The 23,340-nt window shown below is 41.1% G+C and overlaps 1 long non-coding RNA gene across 1 annotated transcript in view; it reads left to right on the top strand.

Annotated features, from left to right (window-relative positions):
* The first annotated feature begins 3,497 nt into the window (after nt 1-3,497).
* LOC148132209 (uncharacterized) overlaps nt 3,498-23,340 on the top strand; it is a 57,680-nt gene continuing 37,837 nt past the window's right edge. Inside the window, exon 1 of the long non-coding RNA XR_015747712.1 lies at nt 3,498-3,674. This is a non-coding gene — a long non-coding RNA (uncharacterized LOC148132209). The remainder of the gene's footprint in view (nt 3,675-23,340) is intronic.

Below are 23,340 nucleotides of genomic sequence, written 5' to 3'. Positions count from 1 at the left end.
TAATTCTATGGCTTGCCTTTGGAATGAAACATCTGGTGCCTTGACTACAATTGAATAATAGGACTGCAATTATCACTGTAAGAACAATTGGGAAAAGCATTCATTTTTTTATGACATGCCACCTCAAACTTTTCTTCTCCAGAGTTTCCTTTCAGTTTGACTACTATTCATTCCAAATATTTGACTGTTTCTTCCACACTTTTTGCTTTTGAATTCCCTCCAACCTCAATATTTAAAAGTTGAACATCACAGGTGGAGACCTGACTAGGTGGAGAAAATAATTCAAGCCTTCTGGGGACATTTCCACTCAGACCATTTCTTGACTCCCCTGCCTCCGTCCTTCACAAGTAAAAGGAAATTTCATGCTTTGATCTCTAGTATCTGTTTTTCAGGGGCTGTAAGCAAAACACTATAATTTAGCACCAGACACAGGAAAGAATTGATATCTATGATTATAATGGCCCTGCATGGATAAGGTATAAATTCTTTAATTGCTCTTATTTTTTTCATACGAGTTCAGCTGCTGCAGTCTTCTCTGTGTTGTCCCATTTCCTGCCCCCTCCTCACCCTCCCTCCCATCCCAAGCAAGCTGCAAGATGAGGCTGTTCTCCCATTGCCGTTTGCGTACAATCAGACTCTTTGATCAGCCACACAGAAGGAGGGGAAGGAGGGACAGAATCAAAGAACAGAGATCTCAGTTTCTCCATGAAAGTCTTTCTTCTTTCCCCTATATTTTTTGGTCCTGTTCTCCAACATCACTTAGCTTCCAAGCACTAAGCATGAGAGGAGCCAGCCTGCTGGGCCAAACTGAATTGGCCTTTAATAAGACCTTTCTTGGGATTAGCACTGAGGACAGGAGGGGAACAATCCTTTATTTGTGTGCATTGGAGATTCAACATGGGCTGGAACTAAAGGAAAGAAGGAGAAATAGGAAAATTGTCTCTCTCTAATTCCTGTCACTTTAAGACACTGCAGCAAAAATTCATAGGGTCATGAATATGGATTACTATTCACATTTCTGCTTTATGTTAAAAATGCTAAAACCAATAGCCTGGCAGGACACCATAATAAAAGCCAGCCATTCTACCCTGGTCCAGTTTCATACCTCATGTTTCACAGCTAGCAACCTTCAGTACATATGGTTCAGCCTAGGATCATGATGTCATTTCAGCTGTTACCATTTCCTCATTATGCTTCCCCCCCCCCCCAATCCCTTCTGACTTGGTTAACTCTTGGCTTTACTTTAGCTTTGCTCCTCGATGTCTTCATTTGTCCTAGACAGGTGTGTCTGCCAACATGCCTGCACTGATTCATCACAGCAAGATCTGAAGGAACATGTACCAGCCTCTGCTCTCCTTGAGGTTAAGCAGCGATTAAAGCTGCAGAATGAAAATGTAAGGAAAGAGTTTTCAGCTCAAGTTTGAGACTCTCCTGTTGCCAGAGGGCATGCAGATCAAGGTCACTGCAGAAAAAGAATGGGTAAAGTTTGTGCCCTGATTAGTGCTGTACAGCAGAGTATGAATCTCTATAATCACACATCACATAAGGAAGGTCGTTGCTCTGTGCTAGAGGACAAGCTTTGCATTCAGCAGATCCCAGAACAATCCAATCTCTGACATATCTAAGTAGGGCAGGGAAAGAGTCCAATCTGAAAAAAAGCCACTTCCGTTATTTCAGAAGGTAGCAATAAGGTATGAGAACAATACTCTGATTTGACAGAAGGCAGACGTGCCAATCAGATGTTCTTTGCAAATTAAAAGGCACAACATTTGAGGTTTAGCTTTTCTCTAGATACTGTGACAACTGTATTGATGTCCTTTTCATCTATGGATTCTCTTCAGTAAAGCAATCAGGATGTTTTGTTTGTTTGTTTGTGGTTTTTTTGTCTTTCCAAAGACACCTTTGTATCAAATTCAGCAAGAACAAAAGACGTATGAATAGTTTCTCTGCAACTGTTGGGTCTCATATAGTCAAGTTAATAAAGGCCAGGCTCTGGTGATGGATCAAATGTTACAGTAGATGGTGAATTTCAGTAAAGGGGGGGAGATCAATTAGAAAGCCAGCAATTATTGTTGACAAGGGAAGTTAGAACAACAATGGGACTGGCATTTTTTGGTCAGCCCAGGTGAAATTAGCTAAGGACTTCCCAAGGATGGTCTTTGCTTCTTCATGCAGTTTAGTAATAAGCCGTGTCTTTGCAGCGTACAAGACATAAGGAACAATCAATGATATCATGGCCTGCAGAAGAAAACTAAAGCACGCAAGACAGACTCAGAAGTGTCTGGCTGCAGCAGCTGTGAGTGAACAGCTGGAATCAGTTGGAAAGGAAAGGGTTATAGAGGCTGAAGCAGGGCAACACATGTAGTCCAGCTGCTCTGTTTCTCATTAACTATTCACAAGTAGGTAGTTTACAGTTGGAAGTGTGTGTGTGTTTTACAGCCAGGTCCGCCTCCAAGGAAATGCAGAAAGGGCCCAGGGATGCTTGAGGACTGCTTCCATACGAAGGGTTGGTGGACGGAATGGTTCCTAGCACTACAGGTCAAGAGACACTGTACAGTTTCTTCTGCCATTCCCTCCTTCTCAATGGCAGGGAGAAAAGAGGGAAAGAACTGCTAAGAAAGCAAAGGAGGGAAGAGGCCTCTACTTGCAACTAAGCACAATCCCAAGATTGCAGGAGTGAGGATTGCTAACTAAAAGTCTGGTCTGGAAGCACTTTGGAAGCTATGCAGATATGATCTGCACCGAGGACAGCCCCCGGCGCCCCCAATGAATAGGTAAGTCGACCTCGGTCTCTCAAAGGCCAGCTCTTCCGCACAATCATTATGTGGTCTGGAGCAATTGCCTTGTTCACTCCCCGGCCTCTTTGGTCGAGCAGATACACTGTCGTCAAGCTTCAGCTGAGCAATGTCAAAGCGCTGCAAAACCGGCCTACCAAGACAGAAGATCTCCCACACCCGACACCGTTGTTTTTGGAGCACCCAGCCGCAGCCGGAAGGCTGATAAACCGCGGCTAACCATTTGGAGCGCTTGGAAAGAAAAGAAACAAAAAAACTCCGCTTCTCCCGCGTCCTGCAGGCGCTCTGACTCGGCCAAGAGGCCGCTGCCGCCGCCATCCCGATCGACGCTCCAGTTGGCCCCGCTCCAACGTTAGCCTCGGGGGGAACTGGGGAGAGCGGGAGTCTCCCTGGGACGGCTTCGCACCTGTGGGGAGCCGCTGGATGCCAACGCTACGGGCGCCCGTAGCCCTGCCAAACCTGCCCGCTTGGGGAAGGCGAGAAAGAGAAGAGACGGGGAAAGCCAAGCCAGTTCCTCGCCGGCGAAGCCACGTGTTTGCACAGCCAGCGCTCGGTTTGTTTGCGGACTTTGTCAGGACTTGAAAGGCTACCCGGTTTACACAATGCTCGCTTCCTGTTCCTGCCCGCCTTGTCAGTGTAACCGCAGGACAGGTTCACCCGGGGAGCGTCCGTCGGCAGGCCGGGCTTGGCCCAAAAGGGGGGGGCGGGGGGAGGAAAAGCCCTCGCAAACAGCTTGCCTCGCCCTGCGAGATGGGATGGGGGAGAGGAGGAATTCGGACGTTCGTCCAGGAAAGGTATAGACCGCGAATTTTCTTTAGAGGAGCCCGAACGCACCGTCCCTTTTCTGCCGAGAGTTGCTCAGATCCAGCCCGGGGTGTGGTACGTCCGCCGTATGGGTAAATATTTGAGAACTCGCGGTCGGGAGGAGAGCCATTTAAACGAGGCATCCTCTGCAAAGGACGGCGAGAAAATAAAGGCAAAGACACTCGCTCTGGAGCACCCTTTAGCCTCCGGGGAGGGAGGCTTATCTGGTTTGTCCTATGAGTGGGAAGCGGCTCCTATGAGCCCGAAACTTATTAAATTTATTTGCTGTTCATCTCGCGGTTTTCTACTCTGGGAGTGTGAATTCGACTGTTGCTGCGCTTTTCTTTGCAGCCCCTGTCCCTGCAGCCGAGGCCTTCCCCGGGGGGTTTCTTCCGGGCTCCCCCGTTTCCTTTTCCCAAATCTCCCTAAGGCTGCTCCCCACACCTACATCCAAAAACCGAGGAGGGTGATCGGGGCAGCGTGGTTTCTAGATGAGAAGAAGGGGGCGGGGGGAAACCCACCACGAAGCTCTCCTCCGTGGATAGTTTTGTTTGATGCTTTTACGGTATTTTAACGTTCTCAATTGCATAGGCAGCAAAGTCTCGTCGCCGGTGAAAAGAGCAGAGAAATGCTAGCGGGAAATAGGCTGAACCAGGATTCCAAAAAGTTCCACTGTTTCTATTGGAAGCTGGGAAAAAAAACTGATCTGGAGCACCTCTGAGTTAAACAATTAGGATGAATCTGAAAGTGCCCAAAGCAAGGAGAGTTTTCCCACTTTTAAAAACCTTTTCCTCCAGCTTTTGGTTACCAAATGCCATTTTAAAAGAATTCTAGTCATTTTGGTTTATTATTAAACAATAGCAAACACAAAAAAAAAAAATTTATTAGGTTCAGCCAAAAAGGCTCAAAAGAATGTGTATAATGTTTGGAATGCTCAATAATTGTGCAAAATATTGGTCCTGGGACCATTTAACCCTTTATCCAAAATACAAGTAGGCTAATTCACCATGATTCATTCATCAGGCATTTTGGGGGGATGGGGTGAGGAATGTGTTCTTCTTGGAGAGTGTTTTGATTGTTGCTCTCCTCACCCCTTTACTATTAACCATATCAGCTGTCATTTTCAGTAAGAGTCTAAAGATAATCTGACCACCTACTAGTCAGTATCCTATTTCTGTCCCATCTGTAAATGCCATATTGGATAACAGAACTTTTGACCAATAACACCTTATCCAAGCTTTAAGATGTGATTTTGGTTTTTGTTTTTTTTTTTTTTTTTATTGGGGGGGGGTGGGTGGGGTTGTTTTTTTTTTTTTTTTTTTTTTTGGGTTTTGGGGGTGGGGGGGGGTTTTTTGTAGGGGGGGGGGGGGGGGGGATTTTTTTTTTTTTTTTTTTTTTTGTTTTTTTTTTTTTTGTTTTTTGGTTTTGGGTTTGGGGGGTGGGGGTTGGTGTTTGGTTTTTTTTTTTGTTTTTTTTTTTTTTTTTTTTTGTTTTTTGTTGGGGGGGTTTAGGGGGAGAGGGGGGGGGGGGGGTTTTTTTTTTTATTTTTTTTTTTTTTTTGTTTGTGGGTTGGGGGGGGGTTTTTTTTTTTATTTTTGGGGATTATTTTTTTCAAATTTTTTTTTTTTTTCAAATTTTTAATTTTTGATTTCTGAAAGCTTTTGCTATTTCATCATAAAATTTTGAGTTGTGTTGAACAAAGCATTTTAGCTTTCTTATATATTACTAGCAGTATAGTGTATTCTATGAATCTTGAGCTTTGTGAAGCCAATGCTCAGACACACAGGAGAAAGGAATTATCATCAAGCTTGGGAGAAAATGAGGACTCTGTGCATGCTCAGTAGCAGCCACATAATGCTCAGTGTTAGTTGGGGTGTATGAAGGGAGATTCCCAGAAGAGAGTATGATTAACTGGCTGGAAGAGTGAACTGGAGAACTTGTGTTGTAATATTTGGTCCTGGCTCATACTTATGTGTGACAATCTATAGGTTATGATAGAAAGCACCTGAAACATTTCATCATAGTTTCTGGGCCCTTATAATCAGTAACTGTTAACAATGTTTTTGTTCTCATCCTATTGGAACATAATGGATATTTCTACCATAATTTCAATGGCTTGCTCACTCAACTGACCCAAATTTGGAAGACAGTAAAGGCAAGTAAAAAGTCAGCTTGGTAAGGAAAAACAAGACAAGATAGGGCAGATAGTACCCCTGAGAAGGAAGGTAAATATGAATGGTCGATTTGGAATGCTAAGGCAAATTTTTACCTATATTTGTGAAGACACAGACTTCAGAGGATAATTAGAACTGAAGAAAAAACAATTACTACCCGCCTGCCTTCAATCGAGAACCTGTATGCTGCATGAGTTAAAAAGAGGGCTGTGAAAATATTTACAGACCCTTCACATCCTGGACATAAACTGTTTCAACTCCTTCCCTCAAAACGACGCTATAGAGCACTGCACCTCAGAACAACTAGACACAAGAACAGTTCCCCCGAAAGCCATTACTTTGCTAAACAAATAATTCCCTCAACACTGTTCAACTATTACAAAGTCTGCACTCCTATTACTGTTAATCTTCTCATCACTCCTTATCACCCATCCCCTCCCACTTGTGATTGTAGGACTGTAACTTTGTCACTTGTATCCTTACGATTTATAGTGATTGTTTCCTAGTATGATTTGATTGCTGATTGTACCCTATGACTATCATTAAGTGTTGTACGTTATGATTCTTGATTCTTAATGAATGCATCTTTTATGTATACTGAGAGTATTTACACCAAGACAAATTCCTTGTGTGTCCAATCACACTTGGCCAATAAAGCTATTCTATTCTATTCTATTCTATTCTATTCTATTCTATTCTATTCTATTCTATTCTATTCTATTCTATTCTATTCTATTCTGATGAGAAAACTATAACCTTAGTATATCTACTGCTCTTCTTGTATGTTCCCCTGCATCTTTTTGTCAATTCCTTTAGGATGGTGATAAAACCATTTAATTAAACTTTCTGTTCCAGTCAGAAAACAAGTTTGATGTAGTGGTTTAGGGATCAAATTAGAAACTAGGAGACTGAGTTCTAGCCCCATCTTAGGTACGAAGCAAACTGGATGTCGTTGGGTGAGACATTCTCAGCCTTAGGATGAAGGTAATGGCAGCAAACCCACTTTTGAAATATTGACAAGAAAACTGCAGGGACCAGTTCAGGCTTTCAACACTGAGTTGAATTTGAAATGGCCAGCTTTTTCCAGTGTCATTCCAGGTGCGAACACTTGTAGCTAAATATACTTGCATGTGGTATAGCATTGATTCCCAGATATACATTGCAGTCCTGCCCAGGTTGCTGTCTGCAATCATGAATTCAAGATTTCTATGCCCACCAGTAGAAAGCTTTTGGTGGTGGATCCTTAGCAACCCTCTGACATCTGTTGCATTCATACAGCATGCTGAAGCCAAAACAAAAGAAGTCACATTATGGTTTAGTGGGATATGGGATTACAGGTAATCCTCAGTTCACAGCAACAACTGTTTGAAGTTACGACATTTTAAAAAAAAAACACAAATACAACACAGTCCTGAAGTAATCAATGTTGCAGCACTGTGGCAGTCGTTCACTCTTATGAATGACCACAAAGGAACTACAACATTCACTTTGCCTATTTCCCACCCATCCCCGCTGGATCTCCACAGGCACTGGGCTTGTGGAGACTCACCTTGCAAAGATGTAGTGAGCCTTTGGTTTCTTGGGCTGCCTCGGTGCTTCAGGTCTTTGATACATTCGCAGAGAATTGAAGCCTAAAGTACCGCAAGATCACCCAAGATCAGTAGTGCGACGTCTCGTGCAACTGATCTCCTGTGCTCTCACGATACTTTAGGCCTCTTTGCAAAAGGAGACCTGGATGAGATCTGAAGCATCGAGAGCCTTCCATCCGTTTGCAAAGACATTTGCTGTCTTTGCAAAAAGGTTTTGCTGTCAAGAACAAAGTTCGGAAGGGCCACATGTGTCCCTCTGTTTTCGGCAGCAAAGGCTTTTTGCAAAAATGACTGGAGCCTATAAGAGAGACAATATCTCGTTCCTTCAGGCCTTGGCAAGCTTTGCTCAAGGCGAAACCGCAGCAGAGAGACTGGAGAGAGACAGCTCCCTGGAGCATTGAGATCTACATAAGGTAAGTGACCCAGTTGGCAGGATGGTGGGTGGAGGGGAAGCATGAGATATCTCAGTGGGTTAGGGAAGGCTTTGCTGGTCAGAAGCCCTAGCCCCCCCCCACACACACACATTGGCCTTCCCCACCCTGGGATACCTCGTCATTTAACAACCTGCACATTCGATTAGGGAATGTGGGTGAAAGCAGGGAGTGATCACGTTCAAGTTATGTGATTCACTCCTACCAATCCTCAGGTTATGAGGATTACTTATATGTACTCAAATAGCCCCTCTGTGACCTTACTAGAGTTTTTACCATTAACAGGTCAAGCCCCCATACAATTAGATTTTTTTGCTGCTTTACCATTTCTCTGTTATTAAATTATGCAAGCTCCATTTGGTCTTCACCAGACCTCACCTACCTCAGACCATCCTGTTCATCCTCTCTGATCATGGGCATAAATTAGGTCATCTGGGCTGCAACAATCCAGTTGACCATCAGAGGGCAGCCAAGGGCTAGTGTTTTCCCTTTCTCTTTGCAGCCTTTAATGATTATCCAAAGTTTGGCTGCCCGCATAGGTAACCCTACATGAATGCATTGTAGTGCTGTGTCAGCCTTAATTTGTCTAAAAAAACCATTGCAGAGTACAGCCACTCAAATTAGATCACTTTATTTTAGCATTGGGTGTTTTTTGCACAAATTACTCAAGGCCCTTAAATAGCTTCTACATTGGATTAAAAGGTGGAAGGCAGAAACAAAAGAGAAGACAGGCTCATACACTTTTAGTATTTGTGTACTAGAAGAGATTTTAGCCCATGAGTACCTGTGCTGGCTAAAATCCCCTGTTGTGTGCGAATATTAAAGCTGCAGGAGCCCTTTCCCCTTTTCCACTGATCATCTCAGATTTAACTGTTCCATATGGGAAACTAGTATGAACAAGAAAAGTGGGCAACCAGGTGCCTTTTGACTCCTGTAAACCCAAGGCTGCATGACCAAAAGGAAGGAATTATGAGGATTGTAGCCTAAAACATATGGAGGACATCAGGTTTCCTAGGGCTTGAAGAGAAAAGTGATGTTAAGATTTTTAGCTGTTTTCTAAAACAGAAGGAGAGAATAATATTTTCCAGTTCCTCATTATTTTCTGAAGATTTCGCACATCTCTTAAAACACATGGAATGACATGCAAGTAAATTTACTTGGAGGGGGGAAGCATTAGTCATCACAATGGTGCTAAAAAGTATGTTCCGTAGTAATAATAATAATAATATGTTCCCACATAAATTAAATATAAATTAGTAGACCATGAAGTGGTTCCATCTTGAGACATACCCTTGGGCATGTTCACACATACACTGGAGGCTTTCCAAAATTGCAGAAAACATTTGATCTAAGCTCTTCTATGCATGAACATCACTGCAAAGTGTTTCTACAAACAACTCATTAAATATCAACTGCTGAAATTGTGTATATCTGGGCCAATCAGGTTCTGAACACTTTTCAGGACAGCCAAGACTTCAAAAGATTTTGGAAGACCATAAGTAAGGTTGCCCTTCGTCTGGGGGATGGTACAACCTATTCAAAAGAAGGGAGCTCCCACAGAAAATGCTGGTTGATGCTGCCCCTCACAATAGGTGGGGACTGTCAGTGGGTATTCTCTCCTCTCCGACGGAGGGGGTGGAAATCTGTCTGGGAGAGCTAGAAACCTAGAAAACATGGCAGAAAACACAGCAGAAAAAGGCCTAGTGGTCTATCTGGTCTGCCCTTTGAGTTTGCTTTTTTCTATTTTCTTTTTAATCTATTCATTTATTATTTTATGGTCTGTCACACAGCCCATAAAATGTTCAGATGTTGAGACTGGATTTGGCATTTTGATCCACCTATCAAGTCCTTCCAAGGACCTGGGAGAGGCACATGTGGATGTATGATGGTGTTAGGGGTAGCGTCGCAGGATGGAAGCTGTATCGAATATAGCTGCGTTTTGCAATTGACTGATGGTGAATTTGTCAATGCTGATGGTGTTCAAGTGTTGCTCTAGTTGTTTTGGGATTGCACCCAAGGTGCCTATTACCATGGCGTTGCAGTGGTTAGAGTGCAGTACTGCAGGCTACTTCTGCCGGCTGCCGGCTGACTGCAATTTGGCAGTTCAAATCTCACCAGGCTCAAGGTTGACTCAGCCTTTCATTCTTCCAAGGTGGGTAAAATGAGGACCCAGATTATTGGGGACAAGATGCTGACTCTGTAAATTGCTTAGAAAGGGCTATACAGCACTGTGAAGCGGTATATAAGTGTAAGTGCTAAATGCTATTGGTGCTACATTTGCTTCCTTTTGCCACAGTCATTCTGTTTCTACTTGCAGGTCTTTGTATTTTGTTATATTCTCCACTTTTTTTTCTCATTTATTCTGCTATCTCTGAGTATTGCTACATCCGTATTATTATATTTTATTAATTTTTATTTTGTTTTTTTGTGGGATAATGGACATGTGTTCATCCCAAACATGTTCAAACTTTGTTATTAAAGATTGACCTACTTCCTCTTCTGGAAGTTGATCCCAAGCTTCTACTACTGTTTTTTTTTGTGAAGTAATACTTTCTAACATTACTTCTAAACTTCCCTCCTGTCAATCTGAGGTTATGCTTTCATGTTCTTGATGTTTGCTTACTATTGAAAATGCTACCTTCTAGAACGTGATGGTGAACCTATGGCACACGTGCACAGGTGGCACGCAGAGACATTTAGGCCGGCACATGAGCCACAGGCAAACTTACCTCACTGCACATGCATACGCCTCCCAGCTGATTTCCGGCTGGTTTGAGGCCTTTTTCGGCCTCCCAGGCTTGAGGAAGGCCTCTGCAGCTTGAAAAATAGGCCCGTTTCATCACTTCCTGAAGCCTGGAAGGCTAAGGCCTCAGACCAGCTGAAAATCATCTGGGAGGCCCAGTGCAGATAAGAGGGCAGGGGATTGCACACACGCGCGCAGGGGGCATGGTGGGGCGCGTGGATTGCTTTCTGGGTGCTGGCACGCGAGCACGTGTGCACAAGCATGTGCACAATTTTTGGCACAGGAGCCCAAAACAGTTAGCTACCACTGATCTAGAAGGTTTCAATCCCCCTTTCCCTTCTGTCCATATTCAGTTCCTCCAATCTCTCCTGATATGATTTGTCCCTGAGACCTTGTACCTTTTTCGTTTCCTGTCTTTGGACTTGCTTAATCTTATCAATATCTTTTTTTTAAGTGAGGTCTCCAGAACTAGACACGGTATTCAAAATGGAGTTTGACTAAAGCTTAGAGTCATGTAGGGTTTTATACTTAGCAAGTTAACAGCCTGAATTACAATTACTGTAGAACTTTGTGGACACCAGTACAATTCCCATATTGTAATGGCCATGTTACATTGCCTATAAGTATCATTTTAACTCTATACATAAATATTTGAGGATATCAGTAAAATATTCCTTGAAAGTTGAATAATTCATTTTAAAAATATGCTACGTCTTTGTGGGTGAACAGAAAGATAATATCATAACATGACTGTTACCTAATAAATACAATTTATCTGAGGCCCTGGTAACAGTTGCTCTCTTTCCATCATATCTCTTTGGCTCGGCTCTCAGTGGCAAATTGAAAGTATGTGGTGTCTAAACTAACATTAGAAGTCTGTGATAGGCAACTCAACTTTCCACTGTCAGATGGAGGTGTTTTATAAGGTGCTACCGAAGGATTTTGCTCATCTAAAATACTGAATGTAAATTCTAACACAGCTTTGAAAGTCTGTAAAACAAATGCTATAAAAAGGCAGAGTGTGTGCTATTATTTTCTTGATATAGCACAATTTGGAAAGATGATGAAACCCTTGTAAAGTTAATATTTTTTGTGAAAGATGCCAAAAAAAGGACTTGACATAAAGAATATGGCTGACAAACTAACCTTCTTAAGAGACAATAGTCCAGTATTATGTGGCGTTTCAAGACACAAGTAATTCTCATTAGGGACTACCTTGTATAGCGACCATTGACAATTACAATAGTGATGAAAAAGAAACTTCACAAGCAATCCTCACATTTATGACTTTCACAGTTCTATAAATTGAAGGAAAGCTGAAGTCAGATCATAAACACAGTTACAGTTTCACTTAGCAACCTCTTTACTTAATGTCCAAGTTGCTAGTCCCAACTGTGGTCACTAAACAAGGATTATCTGATGTAATCCTGATTACAATACTTTGTGGAGTTCCTGGAATTATATGATACTGTCCAGTGATCAAATTGCTAGCTTCTATGGACTCTGAACACCCTGTCTAAATAGAGCTTTTCTATATCTAGATATAAATTCATCTGCCCAATTATTGAATGCTAAATCATTTTAGAAAGGACTGTTAGCAAACATACTGACTGTACTGTATTTCATCTTCAGCAGAGCAAGGATGAAGCAGATACATGCCCAGGAACTTCCTCTATTAACAACCTGATACTTAGGTATTAAATTAAAAAAGAAAAAAGAAAACAAAAAAAAGGCAGCACTCTCCATTATGTTAAGTGAAATGTTTCCTTACAGGATCTGGCATTTTCCCGCCCATCTTGCTGCATCAAAAATGCAATTGCATAGGTGGGCAGAAAGTAGATTGCATCAGCACTTTTCTGGCTTCTCGTCTGATGTTTAAGCATAAGGATGAAAAAGATTATTTCCCCTACATCATTGTAAACTATGTTGCTGAAATGAAAGAAGCCGTTTGCTGTATGAAAGGACCGCCAAGGACCCCAGTTTGAGATTCGAAAGGCTCCAGAATAATGTAGCGCTAAGTGTACCCACTTCACATCAGGTTCTGGTCCTTGGGTTCCAGAACTCAGCAGGAAATTGAACCCAACAAGCTTGAAATCTGTCTGCCCAAAGATTCAGCAGTCACATGAGTTATAAAGAGCACACGCACTGAATTCAGCAATCACACCACAGGACAAACGGGCAGGAAATCTACCACATCACAGCCTTCCAAATAGGAAACTGAAAGTTAAATATTTATCTTGAACTGCACCCTATGGAAAATGGCCATTTCACTGGGCCTGACATGGCACGGTGACTAGTGACAGACAATGCAACAAATGGGCAATATGGCTGCTGTTGTCTAAAATCACCTTGAAATATATCTTTAGCCTCAACCGGTATGTTGTAAGCTGTTAGCTGCTAAGTGTTTTCTGGAGAGGAAGAGATTCCAAAGCTATGGCAGATATTCCTCTGTTGTTATTAGCATTGCTAGCTTACATATCTTCCACTCTTCCCAGGTCATGCTTACTCAGCCTTCGCTCCTGTGCTCTAAACCCTCCAGCACTTGGAACAAAGCAAGAGCCTCAAAAGAAACCATCTCTTTGGACCGTGTTTGAACCTTTCTTTCTGATTTGTCTGCCATACAGCATGTTCAAAAGCAAAGGCTCCCGTAAGCCTTGCAGATAGGCTGAGTTTCTAAAGCCGGTGGAAAAAGGGCAACAAATGTCTCTCAAACGGCCGAGCGTGTTCAAAAGGCACCTAGGAATAGAACTCTGACCAAGACCTATGCGCGCTGACGTCTTGTTTGGCTGCATCGATTCTCCATACTGCATGCTGCGTGTCATTCCTTCTAGCAAACGATCTGTGCAAGTGGAGCAGAGATTTACAATGGTTGATAGCCAGCCCCCCCCTCCCCACTTGTAACACAGTGTTCCCATCGATCCTCTCGGACACTGACACTCTGAAAATGAAACGAGTGCCTTGTTCCCATTGGCAGCGAGGAAAGATTCTTCAATATTCCTCCAAGCAACAAGGCAGCGGCAACAGCAGCAGCAGCAGCAGCAGCCACCAACCACAGCAACAACCCCCAGCCCTCTGCAGGAGCCCAGCCTGTGTGCCAACACCACATCACAAGCACCACAATTCGCCACGCCCCTCAGCAGCCACCACAATTGCGGTGACATCCAAACCGCCTCCAGCCATGGCAACCTGCCACCTGCTAAACTAGAGCATCATAACTTCCTGCTGCATCTCACCGTGACTTTTGCAACCAACCAACCAACCACACCGCACCCTCCGGCAATCGGCTGCTGCCGCATGGACAGGACAGTAGCAGGTTTCAGGAGGAGAAAGACTTTGAATGAATGTAAAAAGTAAGACTCATCTGCAGAGGTGAATGTTAGAAATACAATGTGAGGGGTATCAGCCTCTATTTAAGTCCCCAAGACAGAAAGGCAAAAGGGAAGGCAAGGTCACTAAGTTTATTTGTAAAAACAAAGCAAAGCCCCAAATGCAATAATAAATCAAATGATAAATCATTAAAAAGTGCTTTAACCAGCAGGGGGGAAAATCCCTTTCCTTTGCAAGAAATAATGTTCTTTGTGCTGCAAGTTTTTAATCGGTGCAATTATTATATAGAATGCACAAGTAAAGCTTTACTTGATTAATCAATGCAGGACAATTATAATCACTACTAGAGTACTAGCTAAATGTTTGTTTATTTTCTGAGGCTTGCTTTGCCTCTGATGTAATACTGTAGCAGGGAATTTAAAGAAAGAGATTGATGGTGGCCTTTTCTTCTGCCAGTAAGTGGTAGGCTTGTTTATTAAATTGTAAATTATCTTGCAATCCCTTCTGTATCTCAGAAAGTTATCTACCTGCATATTCAGTTAAATGGGGTGGGGTGGGGTGCATTGGGGCTTGTAGGTACAGCAGGTCTGCCCAGAACTGTGCTCTTAATTGATTACTCAGTAAAGGCTGTAGACCTACCATGCTGCTGTAATAGTATTGATGATTGATTAAACAAAAGAAGTTGGTTAATCATCTAAGCATGCTTAACATGCTTGACTATGAGTTATATGTCATTTGTACAATTTGTTATCTTTTTAAAAAGTTCTTCTGGGCCTCATTTGTTTAAATGTCAAGAATTTAAGTCTGCTCAGTATGTTGTCCAGTCTGGGACTAATAATACTTGATGCCATTATTGTTAGAAGTGGCAAGGGATATTCAGTGGCTAGGTTGCACATTCTGCCAAGCCATAGTTTTATGTAATGGTAGCCTGTTAGTGAAGCGACAGCGGCTAAGTTTACCCATCCTATAAGCCACTGGTGTCATCTTTGGAAGTCATATTTTACTTAGAATTGTCCACGCTGGATTTATGCAACACACTAAGTCAAAAACCAGATGAATCACTTTCACAGGCTAATGTGTGAATCAGAGCAGTGAAGGAATAAAAACAAACCTAGATCACAGTATTTGTTCACTTGTGCAAGTAACGACCTTGAAAATGTTTTATAAACTGCAATGTGTTCTAAATCAATTTAATCTATGATAAAACACACACTGATTTTCAAAAAGATGTTTCACTATAAAACTGGTCCATTTGAACTAGTTGAGGAAACTCAGTTTTGTTATAAGTAAGAATGATGGTCCATTGTGATGTACTCTTCCTCTACAAAACAAAGGTTGCTGGTAGCTAGAGGGCCTGCAAGCATGGCTTCTATGCCAGATTCCCAGTCAATGGATCACATTTCCTCAAAGTCCCAAAACAAAACAACAGACATTTTAGACAAATTGCAATATGAAACTTTGTGCTTCAAAATTTTTATAGCTGGTTATGGGATCCACACAGTGCTTAATTCCTATGACAAGTAGGAATTAACCCCTGCGGATTTAGGTACATGCTCAGCCAGAAACCCCACTATGCACAGGGCAGCTGTTATCTTCCATCTACAGTAATTTTACACCCAGGATTGAAACTCTAGAGGAAGTCTTAAGATATAAATGTAAGCCAAAATGGGTTTAACAGCCCATAGTTACAACAAAATTTAGGTCATAACTGGCTATGGGTATTTGTATGGAAGACTTAAACCTTAGTAGATCTGCATGTTTGTGTTTTTATGACAACTGCAACATCATATCCCACCAGTTCTAGATGCAGAAGATGCGGATCCATGTTAAAAGACCTGCAGTGGTTGCCAACTCAGTTCAGACACAATTTAAATGCTGGTTTTCACTTTAATACCCTCAAACTGCTTATGATCTAGCCATCTCAGGTACTTAAGGGTGCATTTGAGCATATTCTTCACCTAGAACATGTCAGTATCAAACACAAACAAAGTTTTCACATATGAGTAGTCCACGGTTGCCCCAAGTAGTTTCCATTTCAAGACCCTAACTTAACAACAACAAAAAAAACAAACCTCAGTTCAGATGTTAATATTAGTAGCATTTAAAGATCACATTGTTCTGGGGATTTTTGCTATTTTGTTGCTAAGCTAAACAGTTGTGAATTTTGGCCCAGTTTACAACCTTTCTTGCCATAGTTGCTAAGTGAATCATTACAGTTGTTAAATTAGTAATATGGTTGTTAAGTGAATCTGGCTTCCCCATTGACTTTGCTTGTCAGAAGGTGGCAAAAGGGGATCGCAGTGATGGTTGGGAAAACTGCAACTGTCATAAATATGAGCCAATTGCCAAGGGTCTGGATTTTGATCATGTGACCATGGAGATGTCGCAGCCATCATAAGTGTGAAAAATGGTCATAAGTCACTTTTTTTTCAGTGCCATTGTAACTTCAGTGCCATTGTTACAACTGCCATTGTAACTAAACTAAAGTTGTAAGTTGAGGGCTACCTTTTCAGAAAGCAATTAAATTGGCATTATTGCCTTTAATTTTGCTTGGGCAACTATTATATGGTAGTTAGCTGATTGTTTTCACCATTTAACAGATAACAGATAACAGATAATCAGAGTTTGGAAGGGACCTTATAGGTCATCTAGTCCAACCCCCTGCCCAAGCGAGAGACCCTACATCATTTCTGACAAATGGCAGTCCAATCTCTTCTTGAAGGTCTCAAGTGATGGCGCTCCCACAACTTCCGAGGACAAGCTGTTCCATTGGTTGATTGTTCTCACTGTCAGAAAGTTTCTCCTTATTTCCAGGTTAAATCTCTCCTTGTTCAGTTTCCATCCATTATTCCTTGTCTGGCCTACAGGCGCTTTAAAAAATAGATTGACCCCTTCCTCTCTGTGGCAGCCCCTCAAATATTGGAAGACCTCTATCATGTCTCCCCTGGTCCTTCTAGACTAGACTAGAACTAGACTAGCCATGTCCAGTTCCTGTAACCGTTCTTCATAAGTTTTAGTCTCCAGTACCCTAATCATCCTGGTTGCTCTTCTCTGCACTTTTTCTAGAGTCTCAACATCTTTTTTGGATGCAGTACTCTAGGTGTGGTCTTACTAAGGCTTTATAGAGTGGTATTAGTACCTTACTTGATCTTGACTGTATCCCTCCGTTAATGCAACTTAGGATTGCATTAGCATTGCATTGCATTGCATTTCAATTATTTTGAATAATTGTTGTCTAGAATCCATATGGCTTATAAATATTGTTAAATTAAGGAAATAAATAAAGAAGACTCAACAGAATGACTCACGTGGTTTGAGGATCATGATCAAAGGATAGCATTTGTTCATAGGAAACAGAACTGAACTGAAAGAAAAATCTAAGAGAAGTACACTGAACATTAAAAGTATTCTCGCTAGCTCAGAAATCCAAGTGAATAAATTTGCAGATACAGTTGAGAGTATCTGGTTAAAATAAGCAATAGAGTAATTAGAACTATAGCCCACCTAACTATGGGAAAAAGATAGATAATGCTACAGGTTTTTTTAATAGAAGCATTAAAAACTAATATTGGGATACTTTAGTCATTTTAAAGCTGGAAAGCTCCAGGAAATTCTAAAAAATTTGGTTTATCTTGCTAACTACTTTCTCTTTCAGAAGGTACAAGAAGGCACAAGAAAATCCCTTGTTTTTGACTCTGTGTAAGTTATGGCAATAGGGAACATGATGGCTCAGTGGTTAAAGCCACTGAGCTTGTGTGCTAGAAAGGTGACAGCCCAGAGTTCAAGACCTGAGAGCCTTGTGATGACATGAGCTTTTGCTTCCTGCCCCAGCTCCTGCCCACCTACAAATCTGAAAGCATGCAAATGCAAGTAGACAAATAGGTGCCACTTTGGTAGGAAGGTAACAGTAATCGATGTGCCTCGGTGTATAGTCATGCTGACCACATTGTTTTGGGATAATGCCCTTGGCTGCAGAAAAGGGATGAGCACCACCACCCCCAGAGTTGGACATGACTGGACAAGGGAAACTTTTACCTTTAAGTGGTAAAAAGACTTAGTTATGGAAGTGGAAATAGCAAGAACATAAAGTGCTGGAGTACTTGATTTTAAGGAAAAATAAAATTCAACCTAATGAAACACGTATTTTGGATTTCAAGAAGGTGAATTTTAATAGAGTGGTTCTAATTAAGCTTCCATGGCAAAAGAAGCTATTAGGGAAAGAAGCTCACTATGAGTAGGAGTTTCATTAAAAAGGAGATTTATAATAAAGGAAAATGTATAATAAAAAATAATAATAAAAGGAGATTCTAAAAACAGAACAAGCAATTTGAATAAGAAAAAAGTAGAGGACAGCAGAAGAAGCCATTGTAGTTAAACACACAAACAAACAAACAAACAGAGTTCATCTGAAAACCAAAAATGATACACATGAGATTCAAAGTGATATAAACAGGTAGTTAGGAATGATAGAGGTGGCATCCAAAAGGCTAATGCTCAAAATGAGCTGAGGTTGGTGGATGCTGAGAATAAAATGAGCTTCTTCACACTGAAAATAAAAGGAAGAGAAGAGAATCATTATACCAGCTGCTTAGTGAAGTTGGCAAAATTCTAAGACATAACAATGAACAGGCAGAACTATTCAAGTCCCATTTTGGCTCAGTCTTTTCTGACAATGGGACACAAGTTCCCCAAGACAATTGTGAAAAGCGGTATGAAAAGACAAGATTGAAGCTGGAATGACAGACGGATGTTCACAAAATAGCTGGCCAAAGAATGCCTATTTATCCAGAATTATTTAAATCTCCAAATGCAGGTTCTTGTACTTTGGAATATTGGAGGCATTTGGTGATGGTCTGGAGACTGGACAAACCTTCAAGTACTATTTTGAAGAGATCGCAGAGATCAGGTGACATACCAAGATTGGAGAAGAGCAAAGGTCTCTCTGTCTTTAAAGAGGAGGATTGGGGATTTACTAAAAAATGCTTTGCAAACGATATGTCAATTACTAGAAATCCACATAGATATATTAAAAACAAGCCTTGCAAGACTAACCTTACAGTATATGGCCCAAATGGTTTCTTTAGTAAATGGCGAGAATGCTTTAGAGCTACCATATTTTGATTTCAGTTGAGCATTTGAAAAATACCCCATGATGCCTTTCTGATTAGGAAGTCACATTAGCAAGAAGAGCAGTTTGCATGTCTTTTGAGCTTCTAAAAATTTGATTGCTTGGAAAATGCAAATTGTGTGCCCTAGGAGGGATAAGAAATGTGGTATCTAAGAAAGCTGCTATGGTCACAAATATCTCCTATGGTGCCTGCCAAGCACTCTATCCCCACTGACTTTTTAATGTTTTGGTTTCTTTTAATTAAAATTATAATATGCAACATGGGCAAGTTGCAACATAAAGTGCCAACCCTCCATCATCATTATTTATGATAATTACTCTGGTTTCCACATGGCCCCAGTAGGAATTCTTAGAAAATAAAATGGTGGGCAGTTACAGCTCATTCTTTTGTTTCCAGTTGTGACCAGCTGCCCAGAAAGAAAGAAAAGGTATAAAAATTGGATTGGTTTTCGTCCTTGTGAATGAATATTTGTGACTGGTCAATGCTTATCTATCATTTTAGGAATAGACAACGTCCCTTGCCTGGGAGCCATTTTGTGAGAGCACCCACAAAATGTGCTCATCAGCTTAAAAGGATGCCTGTTGCTAGACCGTAAGAGTATTACTTTCAAGTACTAAAACATCATAGTCTGGAACTCATGCAAGACATCATTAATTTTGCTAATTGATGTGTTAATCACATTAACACATTAACAACACATCAGCACATAATTGAGTTCTTGCAATTATGGTTTGTTTAAATCAGTGTTTGTTCAAGTAGACACCATGTCACAAGCCATAGATTTACAAGCCACAATAACTTAATCTATATTTTATACTAAAACAAAATTCCAACATATATAGCTTAGCCCAACGTATATATGCAGTATGAAAAACTGCTCAGGAAATATCCAGACTTGCTGCTTAAACAATTTTGTTGTAAAGCATTTTTATATAGTTTTAGCAAGGTGGCAACTTCAAATCTCAATAAATAAATGCTCTGTCCTACATATTGGCAAAAAAATCAGAAAATAAAATACAGGCTGAATAGTCAAGACCTTGTTGACGATCCAAGCTCTGTAAAGGATCTTGGGAGTACTCATCTCTAATGATCTAAGTGCCAGAGCCCACTGTAACTACATAGCCAAAAAGGCGTTAAGAGTTGTTAACCTAATCCTACGTAGCTTTTTCTCTGGTAATATTACACTAATAACTAGAGCACACAAACCATTTGCTAGACCAATACTCGAATACAGCTCATCAGTCTAGAACCCACATTACGTATCTGATATTAACAGAGTTGAGAAAGTCCAGAAATATTTCACAAGAAGAGTTCTACACTCCTCTACTCATTGCAGAATACCTTATGCCACCAGATTCGAAATTCTAGACCTAGAAAACCTAGAACTATGCCATCTTCGGTCCAATCTAAGTATAGTATATAAAATCATACATTGCAATGTCGTACCAGTCAACAAATACTTCAGCTTCAACCATAATACAAGAGCAAACAATAGATACAAACTCAAGGTTAATCGCACCAAACTTGATTGCAGGAAATACGACTTCAGCAAGAGACCAACAGAGTGGTCAATGTCTGGAATACTCTACCTGACTCTGTGGTTTCTTCCCCAAACCCCAAAAACTTTAACCTTAGACTGTCTACTATTGACCTCACCCCTTTCCTAAGAGGTTTGTAGGGGGCGTACATAAGCGCACCAACGTGCCTACCGTCCCTGTCCTATTGTTTCTTTTATTTTTCTTATATGTACTCATTTCTTGTATTCATAACTATGTTTATCCTTTTACCTATTATCTTGTAAGTGATTGACAAAAATAAATAAATAAATAAAATAACATAAAAAGGTGCTTCAGGCATTTCAACAAGTTGAATAGCTTTTTCTGCTAGGATATCCTATCTGAACTCCCGTATTGACAGGAAGCCAGGCTTGACCCAGCTTTTTTAAAATTCCAAAAAGTTCTAAATGAATGCCTCAACTTAGAGACTTGGATGCTATCCAAAAAAATAGAAAAAGATTGCAGAAAGGGGCAGGAAGAAATAGGTGTAAAAATAGAACTCTAACAAAAGTTACTCAAGTTGAGGCTTGGTAACTTCTAAAACATCAACAGCTAATCGTATCAACCACCCCCAATTCAAATAGTTTCTGGTATTAGTTTACTAAATGTTCACTTACCAGCATGGCTCTCTTTCAAGACTCCAAACCTGCTAATACATTTTGTAACTTCTTCATTAGAATCTCAAGATGGCCGACTGGAGAGAGGCGGGCAAAATGTGGCAATTCTCATCCGTGTTCTTCATAATGCATGTTGGGGAGTTGAAAATAGGGTAGGGCAGGAGGGCAGGAGGGGGGGGGGAATGAATTTTTGTACTCAGGCTTCCATAGAGAGCACAAATGAATGTCCGTGGGGATAAAAAAGAAAGGTCCCACCCTGCCAATGAATGCTGCAGCTTCTAGTCACCAGAGAAACTCACAATGGAGCAGGCCTTGTTATCAGCCAGAAAGGAAGGAGGCCCAGTGGCAAGCCTCAAAATCTGACCCACTTGTCTTAAGAGGTTAAGTTGGTGACACTATTCTGACATGTTTGACAATGAAAAGCAGCTTGGCTGGGTCAACCCCAAAGGAGGTGACCTGTGACCCAGCATGAGGTTGCATCTCATTAAAAACATATATTTCCATTTCTATATCGACAAACTCGCAAGGTATCATTAAGGACATATTGCGGCCCTAAGGCCCTGGCGTCAGCTAGCAATCAGCAGCCCAGCGGTGCAGACTCTGGGATAAAGACAAAAGTGACAGTGAAGTGTATAAAACCCAATGGTTGCAAGCATCATTAAACATTGCTTTTGCCAGGTAAACACAGTGGAAAGTGGGGTGAAGTTGACTAGGATCAGCCAAAGAAAGATGACTCTTTGTTTCAAGCAAGCCGTCCATTTAATCCTGGAGATGTAACTGCTGGTTGTTGGCTATTTTTCCAGCAGATGGAGAGACCAGCGTTTAGCCAGATCAAATAACAGTCAAGTCTACTTGGTAGCAGTGGTTTTGTGCCAGTCCCAAATCTCTAGGCCAGTTGTGCTATCCGTTCAGTCTTTTAACCTTGGTTCTTTAGTAAACTCAGCATCAGAACCAATGGAATTTCTAATTCACTACAGCTCATCTCTTTGTAAGCTTCCTACATGGTCCCCAAAGTCATTCTCTGCTTAATGTATGTTTTCCAAAGGTTTGCTGTAGTCCTTTTTGTGTATTTAGCAAAGGGATCTTTTAATAACATGCCAGGGAATCCTCTATGAGCTTCACAATCATCTGCATCTTTTAAACCAACCTGAATGTTGTAGCCACATCAGAACTTAATGACTTCAGAACACTGGTCCTCTATTTAAAGCATGCTACCATTCTGCTTAATCTATTTTTCCTGCTGCTAGCTGTATGTTTGCAAAACTGCCCATACAGACTTTGCTGAGCAACCACTGAGATTTCTGCCTCATCTGATTTTCACATGTTGTGTCTAGCTATGCCTGCTGTGGCATATTATGAATGGGAAACCCGTCCACCCTAGCAGTCATAATTTCCATAGGTGCTTTCAAAATTCCAATGTACCCACTGGCTAAAATATTGGGAGGGGGGTTATTATACTCATATTATTGAAACAAGAGAATTACTGGTATATAAAGAGGGTCCTAGAAGGAAATATCCCAGGGATGACTGGATTTCAAGGCATGAAAACTAGTTTTCTCCTGCTGCAATTCACCTACTTGAGCCTAGTCTTTGAGATTAAAGGAGAAAAAAAATAAAGTGTTAGCAATCCAAATGAATGAATAAGTAGTCCTAATAATACACTTTGCATCCATGCTGGAGACAAATTCTGCCTCTCAACAGATCCAACACCTAGAATGCACTAACTGTTGCTTACCAAACATGAAGGACTATAATAGCCATCATTCCCAGCTACGTCATCACCAATCTGGAAGGTACCTGAGGATGATATAAATAGTTTTGTATTTAATCAGTGCTAATAATCAAAAAGAGAAATTGGTTGCTTCTTCATCTTACAAATGGCTTTTCTCACTCCTGATGCATTCTCTATGCAATTAAGTTTATCAAGTTCTTGATGTCCCATTGATAACATCTGTCTTTAATGTGGACAAAAGAAGACGCTAATTAGGAAAGAGCAAATAAAACTACACTTTCATTTCAGCCCAAGAATATAGATGTGCAATCATACCACTTTTTGTTTCTACATTTGTACTAAACTTATATTAATTACCCTGTTACATTCACTTCCTAGAATTACTCATGTTGACTAAAGATAAGCCCCACTCATAGTACGGGAAAATGTTCTGAAGATTGCAG

This window comes from Notechis scutatus, chromosome 2 (assembly GCF_049901735.1).
Source record: "Notechis scutatus isolate UNSWTSFEM ecotype Mainland chromosome 2, rNotScu1.2, whole genome shotgun sequence".
NCBI classification, from domain to species: Eukaryota; Metazoa; Chordata; class Lepidosauria; order Squamata; family Elapidae; genus Notechis; species Notechis scutatus.
The sequence above is the reverse complement of the archived record's forward strand: the minus strand, read 5'-3'. Positions and strand labels throughout refer to the sequence as shown.